At 45.5% G+C, this 26,431-nt stretch overlaps 1 protein-coding gene across 1 annotated transcript in view; it reads right to left on the bottom strand.

The window, feature by feature from the left end:
- The window catches only part of LOC112231597 (palmitoyltransferase ZDHHC5-A), a 38,539-nt gene extending 25,176 nt beyond the window's left edge, over positions 1-13,363 (bottom strand). Inside the window, exon 1 of the mRNA XM_042312017.1 lies at positions 12,966-13,363. The gene's annotated coding sequence lies outside the window, so the exon portion shown is untranslated. The remainder of the gene's footprint in view (positions 1-12,965) is intronic.
- Positions 13,364-26,431: the final 13,068 nt, after the last annotated feature.

Genomic DNA, 26,431 nt, shown 5'->3' with positions numbered 1-26,431 from the left:
GTACGAGTGAGACGGAGTGAATGTGAGTGACTGTGACTGTGTGTCTGGGCCTGCGAAGGACACCACGGTTGGCACGAAATGAGATTCCGCTCGTCTGGACCGGGGGTACAACCTGAACTTGCACAATAACAACGCTCATTTTGCCGTTTTGCCCCAGGAGGCCTACATCCTCTGTCGAAAGAGGTATTGTCCAGAACACGGCCCATTGTCCGCCACATGAGGTGAGAAGACAGCGATAAGACGCAGCACCTGAGGTCTCGCTCCATTCAGACTCAGGAATTTCACTCCTAAGTCCTTTACTAGAGTGCAAACATCAGCAAGTTATTATGATTTGTGAACGGAATCTGCATTTATAGTGGCTTAGTGCTTTTTCCTCAATCTCAAAGTGCTTTAAAATTGTATTGGGTTGAATTGTCCGTTCCTCAACCAATTAGGCGCCATCTCCCCTTCGACAGTTGAAGTAGTCAACTCAAACACCGGTCCCTCTGTTACATCCTTCCCAGGGTCGTATTCATCAGGCACCAAGCAGAAGAAATACAGACAGACAGGGGAGGGAGGGGAGGGGCTAGCTGAGCTAGTCCAATAAAAACATTTCTAAAAACATAACGCTTTTTTAAAAAAAAGTGTTTCTCCCATGTGCCGCCTCTTACGCCGGACAGGTCCGTAATTAGGGTGATGTAGTTCTAAACGGGCTGACTAACAGGGGACATGCCTATAGGTATCAGGCTCAGCTATGCAGAGACTGGAAGTGACGGTCAGCCCGGTGACCTGAAACACTAATAGAGCATGGAGCACATCAGTGGCGGCTGCCTATAGACATAGATTAGGAACCACTGGCCACTTTAGTAATATATCCGTATTTAGCGTCTCACATTCCACGGTGTCTTAGTCACTTCAATTGTTTGTAAATATTGCATCACCCACCTCATATGTATATACTGTACTCCATACCACGCCACTGTACCTTAGTCCAATGCTGCTTTCACAGGTATATACATACTGTACTCCATACCACGCCACTGTACCTTAGTCCAATGCTGCTTTCACAGGTATATACATACTGTACTCCATACCACGCCACTGTACCTTAGTCCAATGCTGCTTTCACAGGTATGTATATACATACTGTACTCCATACCACGCCACTGTATGCTGCTTTCACAGGTATGTATATACATACTGTACTCCATACCACGCCACCTTAGTCCAATGCTGCTTTCACAGGGTATATACATACTGTACTCCATACCACACCACTGTACCTTAGTCCAATGCTGTCCAGGTATGTATATACATACTGTACTCCATACCACGCCACTGTACCTTAGTCCAATGCTGCTTTCACAGGTATGTATATACATACTGTACTCCATACCACGCCACTGTACCTTAGTCCAATGCTGCTTTCACAGGTATGTATATACATACTGTACTCCATACCACGCCACTGTACCTTAGTCCAATGCTGCTTTCACAGGTATATACATACTGTACTCCATACCACGCCACTGGTCCAATGCTGCTTTGTATATACATACTGTACTCCATACCACGCCACTGTACCTTAGTCCAATGCTGCTTTCACAGGTATGTATATACATACTGTACTCCATACCACGCCACTGTACCTTAGTCCAATGCTGCTTTCACAGGTATGTATATACATACTGTACTCCATACCACGCCACTGTACCTTAGTCCAATGCTGCTTTCACAGGTATATACATACTGTACTCCATACCACGCCACTGTACCTTAGTCCAATGCTGCTTTCACAGGTATGTATATACATACTGTACTCCATACCACGCCACTGTACCTTAGTCCAATGCTGCTTTCACAGGTATGTATATACATACTGTACTCCATACCACGCCACTGTACCTTAGTCCAATGCTGCTTTCACAGGTATGTATATACATACTGTACTCCATACCACGCCACTGTACCTTAGTCCAATGCTGCTTTCACAGGTATATACATACATACATACTGTACTCCATACCACGCCACTGTACCTTAGTCCAATGCTGCTTTCACAGGTATGTATATACATACTGTACTCCATACCACGCCACTGTACCTTAGTCCAATGCTGCTTTCACAGGTATGTACCTTAGTCCAATGCTTAGTCCAATGCTGCTTTCACAGGTATATACATACTGTACTCCATACCACGCCACTGTACCTTAGTCCAATGCTGCTTTCAGTCCAGGTATATACATACTGTACTCCATACCACGCCACTGTACCTTAGTCCAATGCTGCTTTCACAGGTATATACATACTGTATATACAGTATGCTGTATATACATACTGTACTCCATACCACGCCACTGTACCTTAGTCCAATGCTGCTTTCACAGGTATGTATATACATACTGTACTCCATACCACGCCACTGTACCTTAGTCCAATGCTGCTTTCACAGGTATATACATACTGTACTCCATACCACGCCACTGTACCTTAGTCCAATGCTGCTTTCACAGGTATATACATACTGTACTCCATACCACACCACTGTACCTTAGTCCAATGCTGCTTTCACAGGTATATACATACTGTACTCCATACCACGCCACTGTACCTTAGTCCAATGCTGCTTTCACAGGTATATACATACTGTACTCCATACCACGCCACTGTACCTTAGTCCAATGCTGCTTTCACAGGTATATACATACTGTACTCCATACCACGCCACTGTACCTTATACATACCTGTGAAAGCAGCATTGGACTATATTCTTAATCCATTCCTTATTTAGGTTTCCGTGTATTTTGGGTATATGTTGTGAAACTGTTTAGATATTCATTGTTAGACATTACGTGTATGTGACCAATAACATTTGATTTGTAACATGATCTCCCATGTTCTATGTCCCAACTGGCACCCCGCTTGCTTTTTCCTGCACTACCTTTGACCTGGGCCTACACCATTTACTATAGGGCCCTGGTCCAAGGTAGTGTACTATAAAGGAACTAGGGTGTAATTTGGGACAAATGCCAAGTAAGCCTCTTCCGAGCCAGAACGGCGATAGTACCTAGGCCTGTCTCCTGTTTCTGTAGTGGGAGGCAGCTTGGAGGTATAAGGACACCCCCCTAGACAGGACGCTGGTCTGTCACAAGGCCTCAGCCCCGATCCGTCTCCTTGGCCTAACCCTAAAATGGTCATTTTGGACTTTGAGTCTACGACTATCACCTATGACTGACCCCTCTCTCCCTTTCCTTCTGGAATCTACATCTCCAGCATAAGGGAAAGGGAAAGACAGAATAGTAACAATAGAACAATCCCTGGTATGTCTGGAACATATAAACTTCTCCTCTGCTTTGGGCTAAGTTCCAATCGAATGTGTGAAACACATAGACCTCTGCTCTGGGCTACGTCCCAATCAGTACATCAACCTCCTAGTATCCTCATCTCCTTTCCTTCATCCTAATGGAGGTAGCTAGGCAGACCAAGGAAAACCCACGGTGCAAGCTAGTTATAGCCATGTAAAAAGAGGCCCAGCGTTTTTCCTAGTCAGTTCACATGGTCGGGAACACTTCTGGTTTTACTTGTAAGAGAGAAGACTGGCTTGTATCACTCAGACCAATGGCTATCGGAGTGAAACAGATGCTATCTAAGAGTATTGGGACACAACATGATACTGATATAGGCTTGTGTCCCAAATGGCAAACCTATTCCCTAGAAAGTGCACTACCCTACGGGCCCTGGTCAAAAGCAGAGCCCTATGGGCCCTGGTCAAAAGCAGTGCACTACATAGGGAGCCATTTGGGACGCAAAATAGATGGTTAGCCTGCAGCAGTAGAATCTTGCCAGGAAAAGGGTCTCTGCCTAGGCTGTCATAGTACTGAGATCTAGATAGAGATTACACATATTGAGCAAAATGGGCGGGGGCACACACACATTCACTAACTCTCGGTGTGTGTGTGTAACATGAGTGCGGATGATTGCCTAATCAGTGGAGTATGTCTTACTGCCATGGGGAGGAAACAGAAGCACAGACACACAATATGACTCACCGCAGTGCTACGCCCTCCCTGCGTCCACCTCATTTTTAGGGTTGTCGAGGAGATATGCACTCACAACCATTCACGTATGACCAACAATACGCATCCGTCCCCTCCCCCTCTACAGCCTAAAGGTATGTGATCATCTGAAAAGGACTAGCGGGTACCAGGTACTGAGAGATGATTAGATACTCAAAGGTGACCACAGATGGACTTAGATTACTATAAATATACCCACACATACATACATACATTCAGTACCAGTCAAACGTTAGTACACACCTTCTCATTCCATGGTTTTTCTTTATTTTTACTATTTTCTACATTGTAGAATAATAGTGGAAAAAATCTAAACTATGAAATAATACATATGGAATCATGTAGTAACCAAAAAAAGCGTTAAATCAAAATATATTTGATATCTGAAATTCTTCAAAGTAGCCACCCTTTGCCTTGATGACACCTTTGCACACTCTTGGCATTCTCTCAACCAGCTTCATGAGGTAGTCACCTGAAATGCATTTCAATTAACAGGTGTGCCTTGTTAAAAGTTAATTTGTGGAATTTCTTCCTACTTAATGCATTTGAGCCAATCATGTGTTGACAAGGTAGGGGTGGTATTACTTTAAGACATGAAGGTCAGTCAATATGGAAAATGTCCTCAAATACCTATGATGAAACTGGTTGAGGACCACAACAGGAAAGGAAGACCCAGAGTAACTTCTGCTGCAGAGGATAAGTTCATTAGAGTTAACTGCACCTCAGATTGCAGCCCAAATAAATTATTCAGAGTTCAAGTAACATACATATCTCAACATCAACTGTTCAGAGGAGACTGGGTGAATCAGGCCTTCATGGTCAAACTGCTACAAAGAAACCACTACTAAAGAACAGCAATAAGAAGACGAGACTTGTTTGGGCCAAGAAACACGAGCAATGGACATTAGACCGGTGGAAATCTGTCCTTTGGTATGATGAGTCCAAATTTCAGATCATGGTGATGGTGCATTGCTGGTGACACTGTCAGTGATATTTAGAATTCAAATCAAATCAAATTTTATTTGTCACATACACATGGTTAGCAGATGTTAATGCGAGTGTAGCGAAATGCTTGTGCTTCTAGTTCCGACAATGCAGTAATAACCAACAAGTAATCTAACTAACAATTCCAAAACTACTGTCTTATACACAGTGTAAGGGGATAAAGAATATGTACATAAGGATATATGAATGAGTGATGGTACAGAGCAGCATAGGCAAGATACAGTAGCTGATATCGAGTACAGTATATACATATGAGATGAGTATGTAAACAAAGTGGCATAGTTAAAGTGGCTAGTGATACATGTATTACATAAGGATGCAGTCGATGATATAGAGTACAGTATATACGTATGCATATGAGATGAATAATGTAGGGTATGTAAACATTATATAAGGTAGCATTGTTTAAAGTGGCTAGTGATATATTTACATCATTTCCCATCAATTCCCATTATTAAAGTGGCTGGAGTTGAGTCAGTGTCAGTGTCAGTGTGTTGGCAGCAGCCACTCAATGTTAGTGGTGGCTGTTTAACAGTCTGATGGCCTTGAGATAGAAGCTGTTTTTCAGTCTCTCAGACCCAGCTTTGATGCACCTGTACTGACCTCGCCTTCTGGATGATAGCGGGGTGAACAGGCAGTGGCTCGGGTGGTTGTTGTCCTTGATGATCTTTATGGCCTTCCTATAACATCGGGTGGTGTAGGTGTCCTGGAGGGCAGGTAGTTTGCCCCCGGTGATGCGTTGTGCAGACCTCACTACCCTCTGGAGAGCCTTACGGTTGAGGGCGGAGCAGTTGCCATACCAGGCGGTGATACAGCCCGCCAGGATGCTCTCGATTGTGCATCTGTAGAAGTTTGTGAGTGCTTTTGGTGACAAGCCAAATTTCTTCAGCCTCCTGAGGTTGAAGAGGCGCTGCTGCGCCTTCTTCACGATGCTGTCTGTGTGAGTGGACCAATTCAGTTTGTCTGTGATGTGTATGCCGAGGAACTTAAAACTTGCTACCCTCTTCACTACTGTTCCATCGATGTGGATAGGGGGTGTTCCCTCTGCTGTTTCCTGAAGTCCACAATCATCTCCTTAGTTTTGTTGACGTTGAGTGTGAGGTTATTTTCCTGACACCACACTCCGAGGGCCCTCACCTCCTCCCTGTAGGCCGTCTCGTCGTTGTTGGTAATCAAGCCTACCACTGTTGTGTCGTCCGCAAACTTGATGATTGAGTTGGAGGCGTGCATGGCCACGCAGTCGTGGGTGAACAGGGAGTACAGGAGAGGGCTCAGAACGCACCCTTGTGGGGCCCCAGTGTTGAGGATCAGCGGGGAGGAGATGTTGTTGCCTACCCTCACCACCTGGGGGCGGCCCGTCAGGAAGTCCAGTACCCAGTTGCACAGGGCGGGGTCGAGACCCAGGGTCTCGAGCTTGATGACGAGCTTGGAGGGTACTATGGTGTTGCAGCCAACAAGTACTCAGCATACAGTATGTGGAAAGTCCTTTGACTGTTGGAAAAGCATTCCTCGTGAAGCTGGTTGAGCCAACAGTGTGCAAAGCTGTTATCAAGGCAAAGGGTGGCTACTTTGAAGAATCTCAAATATAAAATGTTGATTTGTTGAACACTTTTTTTGGTTAATACATGATTCCATGTGTAATTATAATCGTTTATATATATATATATATATATATATATATCCACCTTGGCGTACACCTATCTATCTTTCTACCTTAATTGTGTTAAACCTGTCATCATTAAACTTCAAGGGAGGAAGGAAGGATGCATTTTACAAGTAGTATCCTCACTGGGCCTGTGTTCAAGTCTCTAGTCTCCCTCTTTGGTTTCCACTGTCCAGGAGAAGTCTTGACTTCTGGACCATTGACCTAGCTGTGGAGGACCTCCCACCGACTCAACCAACAAACTAGCTGCTTGATCTGGGAATTTTTCCTCAAATTCGTCTTCCCTCACCTTTCTCAAATCACATTGGAGGGGAGAAGATCCAAGGTACCGCCCCTCAGGCCTTCTCCGCCAATGCTTTTTGAGGAGAGAGGACACAAGACGAGTTGGGGAAAGAGCCTGGGAGGGACTATCCCATGCGCTGAAGACAGACACAGATGACAGCTGAGAGGGAGAAAGCGAGAGAGAGCCTATTCTGACACAGTCAGATTCCACGAGGATTAGCTAATGATTATCATCACTTCCTCTTCTTTTCAGTAGGCTGCTGGGTAAAACAAGCAGACACCTACCACGTTGGGTATGCTCACACACATCACACTCAACGGGGAACAACGTAACTGGATGCCATGGCGGTGTGTGGTCACCACGTAAGGGAAATTGCGTATGTGTTTGCGCACAACGGCTGTGCGTCTGTCTCTGGGCATTGAACTCCCCCTCTCTCCGTCTGTACATTTTCAGCCATCATTCCTTACCATTTACATGACCCCCCCTCCATGGGGATCAATAAAGTACATTCATTCATTCAGAAAACACCACTGACACTCACACTACATCTGGCGCTTAAAACCATCTACACAACTGACAAACCAAAGTCCTTACAGTTCCTTCCTGCAATAGAATAGGCTTATGATCGGAGTGGGGCTGTGATGGAATTTTGCATGGTGGTAATTGGCCAGCCAAATGACCGCAGTCGCTGTAAAACCGTTCCAATAGCAAATAATATAACACAATTAAAATGTCTATTATTTTGGACGCACATTTTCCCCTCTCCTCCTGAACTGCATGCACCGTCGTAGGTTATATTGCTGCTGCGTCTTTCCACGTGTACCGTACTCATTTGCTACAACACCTCTTGCTTGTTTCAGCAAAGAGCAACAAAGATTCATCACGTTGTTAAGAGTCCATGTGACCTGCAGGAAAAGGACAGTCGCACGGATACCCGGCCGTCTCGTCTCCAGTCAGCTGTTCGTCAATTTTTATATATATATTTATTTATTTTACGGTGAGATTATCCTGCATCTACAACACATTCAGAAAGGTATTACTTCCCCTATCACTTCTTAGGTGTGAGTGAGATCACCACCCTGCCCAAAAGAACTTGGCTACAATTGGTTTCCATGGAGATGTCTGCCCTCAGCTGACCCGGATGCTGTAGAAAGGGGGCCTCGACACAAAAGTTGACCGATGACAAACAAAACACTGAGGTTAGGTGGAAAGAATGAGTGTGTATTGTAATGTGTATTGTATCCCACACAGACCTAATAAAGAAGGCAGTTGAGTACACTCATGAACACAATGAGTGTTTCCTCCTTCCCTCATCAGCCACAGTAGCGCCCAGCTGGCCATGACCATTGGCACAGGCTACTCTCTTCACTAGCTAGGTTTCCATCCAATTGGCAACCGATGTGAATATTCCAAAATATGCATAGAAACAAAATGCGTATTTACCCCCACCAGCCATAGTGCACATTAAAATAACTTTTCGGTCAAATGCTCATGTACTGAATAAAAAGTACAAGTGAAACGGGTTTCCAATCACATTTTCAACTCTACTCATGGTTTTGTCACATACGCTCTAGCCCATGTATTCCCAAACTGGGGTCCGCCGTCGGGGGTACGCTAAATAAAAATGTGGTTAATATTTTTTATTTTCCCCTTCACATTTTCAAACAGTCCATTTATATTTTCCAACGGGGCTATGCATTTGGGTGAGGTTCCCCCCCTGCGCCTGAGTAGCCTTGTTTCACTGCCAAAAATCAAATTAAACCATCAAGTATTCAGCAAAATAACAACACAATGTAAAATACAGGTAGCCTAGTCAAATAATTGACATCCAATCACATTAACCGTTACTCTCTCGCGGGAAACCTTCACTCTTGCACAGACACTTAGAAACAAAACATGACCATTTGAAAAATAAGCCACGGGAGTTTTTTTTGTGCGTGAATAAAGACGACTTTCGAGTAGTAAGACATGTATAAAAGCAGCAGTATATGGTGAGCTACCGAGTGGCTAGGACAGGCAATCCCCATACTATTGTGGAGGACTTAATTCTTCCTGCTGCCACAGATATGGCTGGGGGGAAAAGGAACCCCCCAAAAAACAATACAGACAATGCCTTCATCAAATAACATTGTTTCACGACGCATCAGCGACATGGCAGGAGATGTTTTGAAGCAATTACTGCTTTGCATACAAGCCAGTGAATGATATGCATTACAGCTGGAAGGGTCAACAGACGTGATGGGCCTGGCACAGCTCCTGGTATATGTCCGTTACGTTTATGGGGGGGGTCAATTAAGGAAGTCATCCTCTTCTGAAAACCAGGACAACATGAGAGGATATTTTTAAAGTACTGGACAGCTTTGTGACATCAAATGGACTTGGGGTCAAGATGTGTTGGTATCTGTACTGATGGCGCAAAAGCCATGACAGGAAGACACAGTAGAGTGGTAACGCGCGTGCAAGCAGTTGCTCCCGACGCCACTTGGGTACACTGCAGCATCCACCGAGAGGCTCTTGCTGCCAAGGGAATGCCTGACAGTTTGAAATATGTTTTGGACACTACGGTGATAATGGTTAACTTTGTTAAAGTAAGGCCCCTGAACTCTCGTGTATTTTCTGCATTACGCAATGATATGGGCAGCAACCATGTAACGCTTTTACAACATACAGAAGTGGGCTGTTATCAAGAGGCAAGTATTGACACGTTTTTTTTAAATTGAGAGACGAGCTTAAAGTTTTCTTTACTGACCATAATTTTCACGTTTGACCGCTTGCCTGATGACGTGTTTCTCACCCGACTGGCCAATCTGGGTGATGTTTTTCCTCACCTGAATGATCTGAATCTAGGATTACAGGGACTCTCCACAACTATATTCAATGTGCGGGACAAAATTGAGGCTATGATTAAGAAGTTGCAGCTCTTCTCTGTCTGCATTAACAAGGACAACACACAGGTCTTTCCATCATTTAATGATTTTTGTTGTGTGCAAATGAACTCAAGCTTACAGACCATGTCAAATGTGATATAACGAAGCACCTGAGTGAGTTGGGTGCGCAATTACACAGGTACTTTCCCGAAACGGACAAAACAAACAACTGGATTCATTATCCCTTTCATGCCCTGCCTCCAGTCCACTTACAAGACAAGAGAGCCTCATCGAAATTGCAACAAGGCAAGCGGTTCTGTGAACATTGAATTTAATCAGAAGCCACTGCCAAATTACTGGATTGGGCTGGGCTCAGAGTTTCTTGCCTTGGCAAATCGTGCTGTTAAGACACTGATTCCCTTTGCAACCACGTACCTATGTGAGAGTGGATTCTCGGCCCTCACAAACATGAAAGCTGAATACAGGCACAGACTGTGTGGAAAATGATTTCAGATGGAGAGTCTCTCCAATACAACCCAAAAATGCAGAGTTATGTGCATTCTTTCAAGCACACCCTTCTCATTAACCTGTGGTGAGGTATTCACAATTTTTGAGGAACTAATATGTAAGATGGTTCAATAAAGACCAAAATGATTGATTATTATTATTACTATTATTATTGTATTATTACTTGTGCCCTGTTCCTATAAGAGCTCTTTGTCACTTCCCTCAAGCCGGGTTGTGACAAAACCTCACACTCATTCTTATGTTTAATGAATGTATTGTATCGTGTGTGTGTGTGTGTGTGTGGCAGGCTTACAATGACGGCAAAACAAAAAAAAACATTTGAGAGTGCGCTGACCCTGGTGCGAGAGGGGGTACGCAGCTGGAGGTTGAATGTTTGAAGGGGTACGGGACTATAAAAAGTTTGGGAACCACTTGGTCTACATGAGATTATTATGGACAAAATAGTGAGACTATTGATATTTTCCCAACGGTAGTGAAGCATCAATCAAGTCAGCAGAATAAGACAGCAAAAAAATTTTTGGGGAAGGAGCATCAAGCTCATCACGTGCAACACCCTGTGAAGTTCATAACTCATTTCATGTGTAACCTAATAAACTGCATTCTTCCCCGAGTCCTAGCAGGAGGATCAAACAAAATATCACCACATGACTCCAGATTTACTCCCATATGATGGATATATGAATAGTTCTGCGTAAATGCATTTCCACCGCCATTTCGTACATAATTAATTTTACCTACACAAAATGATATTTTGTTTTGTCGGCATTTGGAAAGTTTACAGACAAATTTGCTGTTCCCATCAGGCCTGTAGTGACATGTTTTATCCAACATGTACTTCACTCGCATAAAAAGGTTGGATGAAAACCTGGTTACCGTAATACATTAAAATCACCACCACTAACAACTTCTCCTGGACCAGGGGACAGCTGAGGAGGAGTGCATACATTTGCATTAAAATGGACTCTGCATGGACTCTGCGTGCGTATCATGATCGATGAGGTGGCAGAGAGGTCTCCACCTGAGAGTGTATCATTCAGTCCCCATTCATCAGAACGGAGGTGAGGATCAGATGTGTCCCATTTTCCTTTTGTTCGACACATGAGCAGAGCTGTAGGGAAGTCATTAGCTTCTATATCCATAGTCATAAACCCCACCCCAACCCTACAATTTATCTTCTTCAAATTATATTTTAAACCTAACCCCACTGCTAACATTATGCTTAACCCCGACCTTAAATTAAGACACATTTGTTTAGCCAATTTTGATGTATTGGCTGTGGAATCTGACTGCTAGTGGAAACCAAATATTCCTGAATAGCTTCCTCTCATCATCTCCTTTTGTTTGATTCATGTACCTTCTATATTCCCTCTCTGAATGATCCTTTCCTTCCTTTACAGGGAGGATCTTAATGTGACCTCACTGCTCATTTGCATCTTATTCACCACCCACTCTTCATCCTGCAAACTTCACAGGTTTCAAGGTGGATCCTGCCTGCAGGAACACACCATCTAAATAGCTGAAGCAGAGATGACAATCATGTGTTCAGTCCTCAACAGGATCACCTGTCAAGTGTTACCACACAAGCATGTGCTGCTATGGCTAGTCAACACCCTCACCCAAAACTACAGGTTGGTGTCTGGTCTGCCAAGGGATAGGCCTTAGTGCAGCATGTGATTTGACATTATGGGGGGGACATCATTCATGTAGTCTGACAAATGGTTGGATAATCTAAAATGGTCAGGTAGGCTATATACAATTCTACCTTTATACTAAATCTGTAATACCGAAACATCGTCAATCGATCGAAAAGGTTAGTTTGCGGTCACGTTAAGTGAAAAAAAAAGCGTTATGATTTGAACCCGTTCTCATTCTCTTTGACAAACCCCATTCCGCCTGTAATATTTTTGGGTGTGTATCGCTGCGGTTCCACTCTGTCACTCTTCTGTATAGGCCTCAAAACTCATCCCCGAACTCACTCTCTTGTCTAGGTTGAGAAAAGATACCTTCAAAACTGGGGTCGACGCAGCGGCACAGCCCGATGTGTTCTGACGGCCCGGCCTTGCTCGAATCGAGATGACACACTAAACCACACTCGTTACAGGTTAGTGTAATAAATATGAGTTCGACTCATATCGAGCGAGGCATGGTTGGCTGTATGGACGTTGACTCCGATTCAACAACTTTGCCCCGAAAATAATACAGACATTAACGTTACTGTCAGCACTGGCTAGGTGAGAGTCGGTTATGGGAACATTAGCAAACTATGAATTGACTAACGTTACTAGTCTATGACTAGCTAAAGCCCCCCCTGTAAAATGTAGCTCGCTTCAGTGGTACGGAATGGAGTATATATTTTGCAAGCCAGTTAGCCATTTCTGGTGGCTAACTTCTAGCTAGCTAGCTTGGAAACTGTGCTAGCTTGGTGGCAACACCTGAGCGTTTGAGCTACCTAGCCAGCTAACGTTTGGATACCACCTTTAGCCTGCAAAGCTACAGTAACATTAAGTTAGCTTCTAGGTTTCATTTTCACAACAGCATTTTGACAAACCTGGCTAACCATTTACCTGTAGCTATGTGGATTCACACCGGCTCCTTGAGTGAATAAATCCCAAAACGGTTGAATGTCCCCCGTTGATAGATTAGATTGATGATAACCGTTTTAATCTCCATACGAAGGTTTGGTGTTGGGTCCTCTGTGTTAGCAATTTGGCTAGATAGCTACATTTTCCTTCTCCATTACGGTACAAGTACACGCCTAAAAGATAAGTATCTAAAGCTGTTCGTTGTCACTGGTCGATGGCTTCGGTGCATGTGTTTACATAACGGCGAGGCGTTTTTTTAATCGAAGACACGAACGATTGCAGCAGGTAGATTGTACTGAGATGCCCGAAGCCGATACATATTTTCAGGACCAACCAAGCGCAGATGTCCACGAACCTCTCTCCGAGAAGATATTGAAGTCCCGCCTCCTTCCTTGCTATTGGAAAGTTTATCTGTCAACCGAGAAGTGGAGTTTCTCGTGTACATTATGTGGTATGTGGCCAATATACGACATACAGCCCTTAGCCGTGGTTTATTGGCCATACCACAAACCCCCGAGGTGCCTTATTGCTATTTTAAACTAGTTACCAATGTAAATAGAGCAGTAAAAATTAAATGTTTTGTCACACCCGTGGTATACGGTCTGATATACCACGGCTGTGTGCCAATCAGCACGCAGAGCTCGAACCACCCAGTTTATAACGGACCCTATACCATGGGTATGACAAAACATGTATTTTTTTACTGCTCTTATTGTGTTGGTAACCAGTTTGTAACAGCAATAAGGCACCTCAGGTGTTTGTGGTATATTGCCAATGTACCGCGGCTAAGGGCTGTAGCCAGGCACTCTTGGCATATTGGCCACAGTTAAGAGCAGTATCCATGCGCGACACATCGCAGAGTGCCTGGACCCAGCCCTTAGCTGTGGTTTATTGGCCATATACCACAAACCCCAGAGGTGCCTTATTGCTAGACCCTATACCATGGGTATGACAAAACATGTATTTTTATTGCTCTAATTACGTTGGTAACTAGTTTATAATAGCAGTAAGGCACCTCAGGTGTTTGCGGTATATTGCCAATGTACCACGTCTAAGGGCTGTATCCAGGCACTAGTGGCATATTGGCCAAATACCACACCTCCTAAAATGATTGATTGATTAGACCATTTCATTGATCCTTAAATTAAATCTCCACACAGGGGACACCGGGCCATGCAAAACGAACTTGCCGACTCATCAGTAGAGATAAAGACCAATACATCATGTCATGTGCTGTTACTTTGTTGATCATGATGGTCAGTCAATGTCCATACAAGATACTCTTCCAAAATAAATAACTCCCAACACTCAAATACAATCAGGTATGTATTGGGTAAGTGGTTTTAGCCTGGCTATTCCTACTCCATGATTGACAGGTAGGCCTTCACTGAAAGGGGGGTGTTTAAAAACCCTCTGACACACTGACATACTAAATACTGTGTGTTTTGCGTGTGTGTACTGTCTCAGCATGTGTGTGGGCCCGTAAACACACACGCCAGGGGGATTAAAGCGACAGCAGGAGTTTTGGATAAGCCCACCCTACCCCTCCTCTCCACACACACATATTCCCACAAAGCTCACATACATACATACATACATACATACATACACTAAGTTGACCAACATCTGCTGCAGCACCACCAGACATAATGAAACAAATCTGAATGCACTAATGAAATCACACACAATGGCATACAGTGTTTCCCCTAGGATTTTGTATGCAGCGGTGGCATGGTTAGTGTGGGGGGTCCCTCCTCTTTGCCTTAGAGACAAAATATTGCTTTTTTAAAGTAACTTCCCAGTGTTTCCAGATTTCTATGAAATATGACCTATAATTACTTACAATAAGAGTGAAATAATTCCCATTTTTTGGAATGAAAACTAGGTTAAAAAGCAGCTTTTCTGTGTTGGAATGTTGTGGGCATATCCCAACAACAGAATGGTGTGGACTATACCGGTCATAAAAAATATTAATGCAAGTAGAATGCTGATTGGCTAGCTCATCCTCCTCTATACCGCTGATTACCATACCAGGCCCCCAGTGTCCGGTCTGGAGTTTGAAGTCACGAGCTCCGCTGGTCAGCAACTGCGTACAACCTAGCGGTGCCGAAAGCCCTGGTTTGCCAAAGAAAGCCTATGTAATTATGATCGTCAGAACGGCCCAACATTTTTTTTGACAGCTGTTTTGGGCTCTAATATGTGTTTATTCGATCACCATGATGAGTTATTTAAAAGTTTGCTACAAACCGAGATAATTTATTAAATAGTGATCATTCTGACGACTACAGGACCACGTCCTGACACAGACCAATCACGGATGGGCAGGCTACGAGGAGGCTCGCACCCTCATGCACGCTCTTTGCACTTGGTATTCACACCGACGTCATCTAGCAGCATTGGGTTGAATGTCTCAAGCAGGATGAAAACGACTACATCCACTATGATACTTTGCTAGTTACGGACACTTTCACCATGATCCTTAGTGATGCTTTGGTGCCGTTCAGCCCCATTCAGCAATATGGCACGCTTCAAATTAAAATACTTCCAGCTTCACGCGCCATCGGGAGTTTTCCATAGGAATATGTGAATGATGTCAGCGCTGTCACTAGCTACTGGTTTTAATGTCAAGGGGTATTACATCATACTCTGAAGAAATAGCAAACTTTTTTTTAAAGTTTCATGTGAGGTTTTTGAAGTAATTTTTCTCAAATGTATGCTTTGGCCACAAAACAAGTATAGGACTAGTCAACAACATTTTTGTATGAGTTAACAGAAAATTCACTTTTAAAAGTGGGATTTTCACTTTACAGTTACTTTCAAACCCAGTTTCCTGCAATTCTATACATTTTGTCATGGGCCTGAGAGAAAAAAATGCCGTTTTAAAGCTGATTTCCTGCAATTCTACACATTTTGCAATAGCATAAGAACATCACATAAGCCATCTGAGTGACTCAAACTTTAGCAAAATCAATGGGGTCCACATGCCGTGACATTTTTGGAATTTTAGATTCTCCCTGACTGTCTAGTTTTTATTTTGGTGGATGTTAGTTATCAAATATTATCTTATTAAAACATACAGTTGAAGTCAGAAGTTTACATACACTTAGGTTGGAGTCATTAAAATTGGTTTTTCAACAACTCCACAAATTTCTTGTTACAAACTATAGTTTTGGAAAGTCGGATAGGACATCTACTTTGTGCATGAAACAGATATTTTTTCCAACATTTGTTTACAGACAGATTATTTAACTTATAATTCACTGTACCACAATTCCAGTGGGTTGGAAGTTTACATACACTAAGTTGACTGTGCCTTTAAACAGTTTGGAAAATTCCAGAAAATGATGTCATGGCTTTAGAAGCTTCAATTGGAGGTGTACCTCTGGATGTATTTCAAGGCCTACCTTCAAACTCAGTGCCTCTTTGCTTGACATCATGGGAAAATCAAAAGAAATAAGCCAAGCCAAAATTGCAGACCTCCACAAGTCTGGTTCATCCTTGGGAGCAATATCCAAACACCTGAAGGTACCACGTTCATCTGTACAAACAATAGTAGGCAAATATAAACACCATGCGGCCACGCAGCCAACACACTGCTCAGGAAGGAGACGCATTCTGTCTCCTAGATATTAACGTACTTTGGTGCGAAAAGTGCAAATCAATCCCAGAACAACAGCAAAGGACCTTGTGAAGATGCTGGAGGAAACGGGTACAAAAGTATCTATATCCACAGTAAAACAAATCCTATATCAACATATCCTGAAAGGCCGCTCAGCAAGGAAGAAGCCACTGCTCAAAAACTGCCATAAAAAAGCCAGACTACGGTTTGCAACTGCACATGGGGACAAAGATCGTACTTTTTGGAGAAATGTCCTCTAGTCTGATGAAACAAAAATAGAACTGTTTGACCATAATGACCATCATTATGTTTGGAGGAAAAAGAGGGAGGCTTGCACGCTGAAGAACATCATCCCAACTGTGAAGCACGGGGGTGGCAGCATCATGTTGTGGGGGTGCTTTGCTGCAGGAGGGACTGGTGCACTTCACAAAATAGATGGCATTATGAGGGAGTAAGGAAGTTAAAGCTTGGTCGCAAATGGATCTTCCAAATGGACAATGTCCCCAAGCACACTTCCAAAGTTGTGGCAAAATGGCTTGAGGACAACAAAGTCAAGATATTGGAAGTGACCATCACAAAGCTCTGACCTCAACCCTATCGAAAATTTGTGGGCAGAACTGAAAATGTTGTGTTTTGAGCAAGGAGGACTCGGTTACACCAGCTCTGTCAGGTGGAATGGGCCAACATTCACCCAACTTATTGTGGGAAGCTTGTGGAAGTCTACCTGAAACGTTTGACCCAAGTTAAACAATTTAAAGGCAAGCTGACATAAATCATTCTCTCTACTATTATTCTGACATTTCACATTCTTAAAATAAAGTTGTGAACCTAACTGACCTAAAACAGGGAATATTTACTTTAGGATTAAATGTCAGGAATTGTGAAGAACCGAGTTGAAATGTATTTGGCTACGGTGTATGTAAACTTCCAACTTCAACTGTATATCTTTATATATAGCTCCTTTATCTTTTCTACATCATTTATATCTGACATTAGTCATTTAAGTTGACACAGAATACGTTTTACTATCCCCAAAATTATATATGTAAAAAAAAAAATACTGCTAATTGAATATAGGGGAAACACTAGGATAGGTGGCTGACAAGTGATTTCTAATGGTGTGCATTAGTGTGAGACAAGGAGAAGGAGCGAGAGTGTGTGAGAGAGAAAGAGTGTGTGAGAGAGAGAGAGAGTGTGTGAGAGAGAGAGAGAGAGAGAGAGAGAGAGAGAGTGTCGTAAACTCTTTGGTAGTTGGCACAGAGAGTAAATACAAAAGAGGGGAGAAAACGGATAACCAAATGGATGAACATGCCTAAGCAATGTTTCCACATGTGTGTGTTAGTAAACTAATTAATACACTCACACACAGACACACACAAGTAGGGCATACAAAGTTTTAAAAATTAGTAGGTGTGTTCACCAATTGCTCCAATACATAACTTTATATTAGAAGATAAACAATATGCATGAAGAAGACAGGCATGTAAAAATGTTACAATATCTGTTATCTATTCCACTTTTGAAGAAACACAGGCCCGTGGTTTGGATCACGGTGTCAGTGCAGGTGCCTGCTCGAGCGTTGGATTCCCGTTTCAGAGATGTTTGCTGCAATCTTGTGGTTCAAAACAGAATCGTGGCCACGACCGCTACAGAAGGCTTTCTGCTGCAATGTAACAACATTGCTATGTAATTGTAGCACTGTGCAGTTTCAGGGAACTCATCAAGTTAATGTCGTCTCAGCTTTTTCGAAAGATATCTGACTCTGTGGGGACACCAAAGGGAATTCCGGATAGCCTTCATAAAGTAGCCTGTGTTCATGATTTGATTTGATGTTGTCATTATCCTTAGAGATGATTATAAACAGTTCATAGACAGCTTTTCTGATTATTCACTAAGAACCGTGGCTGACATAACAACCATCACGGGGCAGAGGTACATTTTATTACGTCTCATACCGGGAGAATGTTAGCCCAATAATGGACTAAGGGAGCCTAACGTTAATCCTTATAGTCCAAGGACCTTGCATGTTCTGTTTTGAGGTGAATTGGCTCTGGAAGCCAAAAAAAGCCAAATGCAGTACGGTTGTAGAAACATAAAGCCCTCTACTTTCACATCACATCAAAATCATTTCACAAATGCAAAATATACACTTACTGTACACTTTTTGAAACCGGGTTTTAACACAGTTGTAGCCGACAGTATTTTTCAATGACATGTTTGTGCCCTCTGTCTTCTGCTATGGTGAGCTTCGATTTGTCACTCGTGTCGTAAAATCGCAGAGGATTCTAATAACTTTCAGCTTTCCCCAACTTTAGCCCCGCCCTGTTCTGCTCCCTTGCCCATGCTCGCAGCGGCCCATTCCACTTCTCTCACTTTCCCTCCATTGAATATGAATTGCTTCCGATGTTTCACAGAGCAATGCTGCTTCCTAGTGTAAATGTCCCACTCTGGGCCTCGACCCGCTTGAATACATTAGGCTATTGAATTAGTATTTCATATAAAAGACTGTGTGTTTTCAAGTACAGCCTGTCACAGTGACTGGATATACACCCCCCCCCCCAAGGTGTCGAAAGTATTCCACAGGTATGCTGGCCCATGTTGACTCCAATGCTTCCCACAGTTGTGTCAAGTTAGCTGGATGTCCTTTGGGGAGTGGACCATTGATACACACAGGAAACTGTTGAGAATGAAAAACCCAGCAGCATTGCAGTTCTTGATACACTCAATGCAGTGCGCCAGGCACCTACTATCTACCATACACTGTTCAAAGGCACTTAAATCTTTTGTCTTGCCTATTCACCCTCTGAATGGAACGCATACACAATCCATGTCTCAACTGTCTCCATTAAAAATAATTATATAACTTGTCTCCTCCCATTCATCAACACTGATTGAAGTGGATTTAACAAGTGACAGGATCAGAACTTTCACCTGGCTTCACCTGGTCAGTGTATGTCATGGAAAGAGCAGGTGTTCATAATGTTTTGTACACTCAGTCAACACGCATCCCAAATGGCACCATATTCCCTATATAGTGTACTACTTTTGGCCAGAGCCCTTGGGACGCAGTATAGTGTTTAGGCCTACCTCTTTAGGCCTACCTGTATAAAAGTCACTGTAGTCAGAGTAGGCTCCCAAAAGGCACCCTATTCCCTATATAGTGCACTACTTTTGCCATTTTACTATGTAAAGTGATTTGAGCATCTGGAAAAGCGCTATACTTTGCTATACAACCTGTCAATTATTCTCTCTCAGAATAACTTTACAGTGTACAGTTTATGAGAATAAACATACCAATAAGAATCCTAAATTCACTGAAATGTATATTATTTTTTGGATTGATCATGTCTTGATTAAAGTCGTATGTGTATGTATATACTGTATGTGCGTGTGTGTACGTCATAGGAGGATGGTGGCTGGAGCTATAGGAGGACGGGCTCATTGTACAATGGAATGATGAGGTTTTGTGAAGGTCAGAACTGTGTATGTGTTCTTGCATACAGTGGGGCAAAAAAGTATTTAGTCAGCCACCAATTGTGCAAGTTCTCCCACTTAAAAAGATGAGAGAGACCTGTAATTTTCATCATAGGTACACTTCAACTATGACAGACAAAATGAGGAAGAAGAATCCAGAAAATCACATTGTAGGATTTTAAATAAATTTATTTGCAAATTATGGTGGAAAATAAGTATTTGGTCAATAACAAAAGTTTCTCAATACTTTGTTATATACCTTTTGTTGGCAATGACAGAGGTCAAACATCTTCTGTAAGTCTTCACAAGGTTTTCACACACTGTTGCTGGTATTTTGGCCCATTCCTCCATGCAGATCTCCTCTAGAGCAGGGATGCTTTGGGGCTGTTGCTGGGCAACACAGACTTTCAACTCCCTCCAAAGATTTTCTATGGGGTTGAGATCTGGAGACCGGCTAGGCCAGCTGCCACAACAAAAACAGAGAAAGCTATAGAAACAACAGGTACAGCTACACAGCACTACTGTACATAACCATACAACGGGAAGAACTCTCCAAGCAGGAACAACTACACAACAGAAAGGAACAACTACACAACACTATCATATAGAATAAAAAGTACTTTTTTTATTACATTTTTTTGTTTCAGATGACAGTTGCAAAATGCATTTTAAAGTTCACAAAAACTTAAAACATCAGCTAAACTGCGACTTTACGTCAAGAGTAAGTCTTACTTGCTGCTGGTTTCCCGGACACAAACTACTGAGTGGGCTTGATCTGGGTGGGAAACAGACCCACAATCTCATAAATGTAGCCGACTCTTATCTGGTGTCTGGGTGCTCTCCAAATTAACCACTCGGGGGAGGTATTACTCAAATTATATACATCAAAAGCATTATTATGGCCAGGATGGCCAGTACATTTATCATAGATATTCATAGTATTTATTCACGCCCATAGTATCCCTGTCTTTACAAGTCTCCAAGATGTATTAAGATATCCTAATGATATTTGTTTGTGTGTGTAGGGCAGACAACTGACTATTTGTATTCCAAATTTTTGTTGCAATATTGGATTACATCAGTTTATGTGGCCCATTCCCCCCCAGGAAGGCATTTTCTGCACGTTTTGAGTTTAGGGGCTCACAGTCTCACAGTGTCTATCAATTTAACAACTTGCATTATAATATTTTTATACAACAATCCATTTAATAAATGAGAGACATTATAGATGTGAAAAACGTGGTTGTGTTTTGTTTTACTAAACAATCTTGTCACACCCTGACCATAGTTTACTTTGTATATTTCTATGTTTTGGTTGGTCAGGGTGTGAGCTGAGTGGGCATTCTATGTTTCATGTCTAGTTTGTCTATTTCTTTGTCTATGTCTGGCCTGATATGGTTCTCAATCAGAGGCAGGTGTTAGTCATTGTCTCTGATTGGGAACCATATTTAGGTAGCCTGGGTTTCACTGTGTGTTTGTGGGTGATTGTTCCTGTCTCTGTGTTTTCACCAGATAGGGCTGTTTCGGTTTTCGTTACGTTTCCACGTTTTTTTTTGTTTTTTTTTTGTATTGATTCGTGTTTTACGTTTGTTGATTAAACATGGATCGCAATCTACACGCCGCATTTTGGTCCGACTCTCCTTCACCAAAAGAGAACCGTTACAGAATCACCCACCGCAACGGGACCAAGCGGCGGGTCAACAGGCAGGAGCCACAAGAGAAGCAACAAAGGCAGCAACAAAGGCAGCAACAGCGGCGCAATGAGGATTGGACATGGGACGATATATTGGATGGCAAGGATTGCTATACATGGGAGGAGATCCTGGCGGGAAGGGATCGCCTTCCATGGGAACAGGTGGAGGCAGCGAGGAGAGCAGAGGCAGCCGGAGAGAGGAGCCGGCGATATGAGGGAACACGGTTGGCAAGGAAGCCCGAGACTCAGCCCCAAAAATTTCTTGGGGGGGGGAGCTCACAGGGAGTAGGGCTACGCCAGGTAGGAGACCTGCGCAAACTCCCTGTGCTTACCGGGGGGCTAGAAAGACCGGGCAGGCACCGTGTTATGCAGTGGTGTGCACGGTGTCCCCCGTGCGGGTGCATAGCCCGGTGCGGTATATTCCAGCTCCGCGTATCGGCCGGGCTAGATTGAGCGTCGAGCCAAATGCCATGAAGCCGGCTCTACGCATCTGGTCCCCAGTGCGTCTCCTTGGGCCAGCTTACATGGCACCAGCCTTGCGCTCGGTGTCTCCGGTTCGCCTGCATAGCCCAGTGCGGGCTATTCCACCTCGCCGCACTGGCAGGGCGACCGAGAGCATTCAACCAGGTAAGGTTGGGCAGGCTCGGTGCTCAAGAGCTCCAGTGCGCCTGCACGGTCCGGTCTATCCAGTACCACCTCCACACCCCAGCCCTCCGGTAGCATCTCCCCGCACCAGGCTTCCTGTGCGTGTTCTCGGTCCAGTACCACCAGTACCAGCACCACGCATCAGGCCTACAGTGCGCCTCGCCTCTCCAGCGCTGTCGGAGTCTCCCGCCTGTTCAGCGCAGCCAGAGCCTTCCTCCTCTACAGCGCTGCTGGAGACTCCTGTCTGTTCAGCGCAGCCAGAGCTGCCAGCCTGCATGGAGCAGCCAGAGCTGCCAGCCTGCATGGAGCAGCCAGAGCTGCCAACCTGCATGGAGCAGCCAGAACTGCCAGCCTGCATGGAGCAGCCAGAGCTGTCAGTCTGCATGGAGCAGCCAGAGCTGTCAGTCTGCACGGAGCAGCCAGTCTGCATGGAGCTGCCAGTCTGCACGGAGCTGCCAGTCTGTAAGAATCCGCCAGAGCTGTCAGCCTATATGGAGCAGCCAGAGCCGCCAGTCAGCGTGGAGCAGCCAGATCAGTCAGTCTGCCATGATCTGCCAGTCAACCAGTCTCTTCCAGATCCGCCAGTCAACCAGACTCTTCCAGATCCGCCAGTCAACCAGACTCTTCCAGATCCGCCAGTCAACCAGACTCTTCCAGTGCTGCCAGTCTGCCCAGTGCCGCCAGTCTGTCCAGTGCTGCAAGTGCCGCCAGTCTGCCAGGATCGGTTAGATCCGCCAGCCAGCCAGGATCCGCCAGTCTGCCAGGATCCACCAGTCTGCCAGGATCTGCCAGAACTGCCAGTCAGCCAGGATCCGCCAGCCAGCCGGACTCTTCCAGATCCGCCAGCCAGCCGGACTCTTCCAGATCCGCCAGCCAGCCGGACTCTTCCAGATCCGCCAGCCAGCCGGACTCTTCCAGATCCGCCAGTCAGCCGGACTCTTCCAGATCCGCCAGTCAGCCGGACTCTTCCAGATCCGCCAGTCAGCCGGACTCTTCCAGATCCGCCAGTCAGCCGGACTCTTCCAGATCTGCCAGTCAGCCAGGATCCGCCAGCCAGCCGGACTCTTCCAGATCCGCCAGCCAGCCGGACTCTTCCAGATCCGCCAGCCAGCCGGACTCTTCCAGATCCGCCAGCCAGCCGGACTCTTCCAGATCCGCCAGTCAGCCGGACTCTTACAGATCCGCCAGTCAGCCGGACTCTTACAGATCCGCCAGTCAGCCGGACTCTTCCAGATCCGCCAGTCAGCCGGACTCTTCCAGATCTGCCAGTCAGCCAGGATCCGCCAGCCAGCCGGACTCTTCCAGATCCGCCAGCCAGCCGGACTCTTCCAGATCCGCCAGTGCCGCCGGACTCTTCCAGATCCGCCAGTCAGCCAGGATCCGCCAGTCAGCCGGACTCTTCCAGATCTGCCAGTCAGCCAGGATCCGCCAGCCAGCCGGACTCTTCCAGATCCGCCAGCCAGCCGGACTCTTCCAGATCCGCCAGTCAGCCAGGATCCGCCAGCCAGCCGGACTCTTCCAGATCCGCCAGTGCCGCCGGACTCTTCCAGATCCGCCAGTCAGCCAGGATCCGCCAGCCAGCCGGACTCTTCCAGATCCGCCAATGCCGCCGGACTCTTCCAGATCCGCCAGTCAGCCAGGATCCGCCAGCCAGCCGGACTCTTCCAGATCCGCCAGTCAGCCGGACTCTTCAAGACCCGCCAGTCAGCCGGACTCTTCCAGATCCGCCAGTGCCGCCGGACTCTTCCAGATCCGCCAGTGCCGCCGGACTCTTCCAGATCCGCCAGTGCCGCCGGACTCTTCCAGATCCGCCAGTGCCGCGGACTCTTCCAGATCCGCCAGTGCCGCCGGACTCTTCCAGATCCGCCAGTGCCGCCGGACTCTTCCAGTGCCGCCGGACTCTTCCAGATCCGCCAGTGCCGCCGGACTCTTCCAGATCCGCCAGTGCCGCCGGACTCTTCCAGATCCGCCAGTGCCGCCGGACTCTTCCAGATCCGCCAGTGCCGCCGGACTCTTCCAGATCCGCCAGTGCCGCCGGACTCTTCCAGATCCGCCAGTGCCGCCGGACTCTTCCAGATCCGCCAGTGCCGCCGGACTCTTCCAGATCCGCCAGTGCCGCCGGACTCTTCCAGTGCCGCCGGACTCTTCCAGATCCGCCAGTGCCGCCGGACTCTTCCAGATCCGCCAGTGCCGCCGGACTCTTCCAGATCCGCCAGTGCCGCCGGACTCTTCCAGATCCGCCAGTGCCGCCCGGACTCTTCCAGATCCGCCAGTGCCGCCGGACTCTTCCAGATCCGCCAGTGCCGGACTCTTCCAGATCCGCCAGTGCCGCCGGACTCTTCCAGATCCGCCAGTGCCGCCAGTCTGCCCAGCGCCGCCAGTGCCGCCAGTCTGCCCAGCGCCGCCAGTCTGTCCAGTGCCGCCAGTCTGCCAGGATCAGTTAGATCCGCCAGTCAGCCAGGATCTGCCAGAACTGCCAGTCAGCCAGGATCCGCCAGTCAGCCAGACTCTTCCAGATCTGCCAGTCCGCCAGGATCCGCCAGCCAGACTTTTCTAGGTCTGCCAGACTCTTCCAGATCCGCCAGTCCGCCAGACTCTTCCAGATCCGCCAGACTCTTCCAGATCCGCCAGACTCTTCCAGAGCCTTCCTCCTCTCCTGTGCTGTCGGAGTCTGAAGAGCCCCTCTGTCCCGAGCTGCCCCTCTGTCCCGAGCTGCCCCTCCTGTCCCGAGCTGCTCCTCTGTCCCGTGTTATTAAGTAGGGTTGCCGTGGCTAGGAGGTCACGGAAGCGGACAAGGTGGAGGAAGACTACGGTGAAGTGGGGGCCACGGCCAGCACCAGAGCCGCCACCGCGGACAGATGCCCACCCAGACCCTCCCCTATAGGTTCAGGTTTTGCGGCCGGAGTCCGCACCTTGGGGGGTACTGTCACACCCTGACCATAGTTTACTTTGTATATTTCTATGTTTTGGTTGGTCAGGGTGTGAGCTGAGTGGGCATTCTATGTTTCATGTCTAGTTTGTCTATTTCTATGTCTGGCCTGATATGGTTCTCAATCAGAGGTAGGTGTTAGTCATTGTCTCTGATTGGGAACCATATTTAGGTAGCCTGGGTTTCACTGTGTGTTTGTGGGTGATTGTTCCTGTCTCTGTGTTTTCACCAGATAGGGCTGTTTTCGTTACGTTTCCACATTTGTAGTTTTTGTATTGATTCGTGTTTTACGTTTGTTGATTAAACATGGATCGCAATCTACACGCCGCATTCTGGTCCGACTCTCCTTCACCAAAAGAGAACCGTTACAAATCTAAACATTTTGCGGGCCTTGCCACTAGCCTACAGGTCATTGTAAAATAGGATATGCTGTTCTAGATCTGTGAATAAGAGGTTGATAAATTGAGCTAGTAGATTGAGTGTTAGTTTGTATTCTATTTGGTGACAAAGCATCCTTCACTCATACTGCTTAACATACCCTCATAAAACGGACTGTCCTACCGATTCTTGACTTCGGCGATGTCATTTACAAAATAGTCTCCAACACTCTACTCAGCAAATTGGATGCAGTCTATCACAGTGCCATCAGTTTTGTCACCAAAGCCCCATATACTACCCACCATTGCAAAAATCACTAAAGCTGGAGACTCATATCTCCCTCACTAACTTCAAGCATCAGCTGTCAGAGCAGCTCACAGATCATTGCACCTGTACATAGCCCATCGGTAAATAGCCTATCCAACTACCTCATATTGTTATTTATTTTTTTGCTCCTTTGCACCCCAGTATCTCTACTTGCACATTAATCTGATGCACATCTATCAATCCAGTGTTTAATTGCTCGATTGGAATTACTCGCCACTACGGCCTATTTATTGCCTTACCTCCCTAATCTTACCTCATTTGCACATGCTGTATATCATTTTTTTCTATTGTGTTATCGACTGTACGTTTGTTTATTCCATGTGTTGTTTGTGTTGCACTGCTTTGCTTTATCTTGGCCAGGTCGCAGTTGTAAATAAAATTAA

Source organism: Oncorhynchus tshawytscha, linkage group LG34 (assembly GCF_018296145.1).
Source record: "Oncorhynchus tshawytscha isolate Ot180627B linkage group LG34, Otsh_v2.0, whole genome shotgun sequence".
Lineage (NCBI taxonomy): Eukaryota > Metazoa > Chordata > Actinopteri > Salmoniformes > Salmonidae > Oncorhynchus > Oncorhynchus tshawytscha.
Note: the sequence above shows the minus strand (reverse complement) of the source record. Positions and strands in the feature narration are given on the sequence as shown.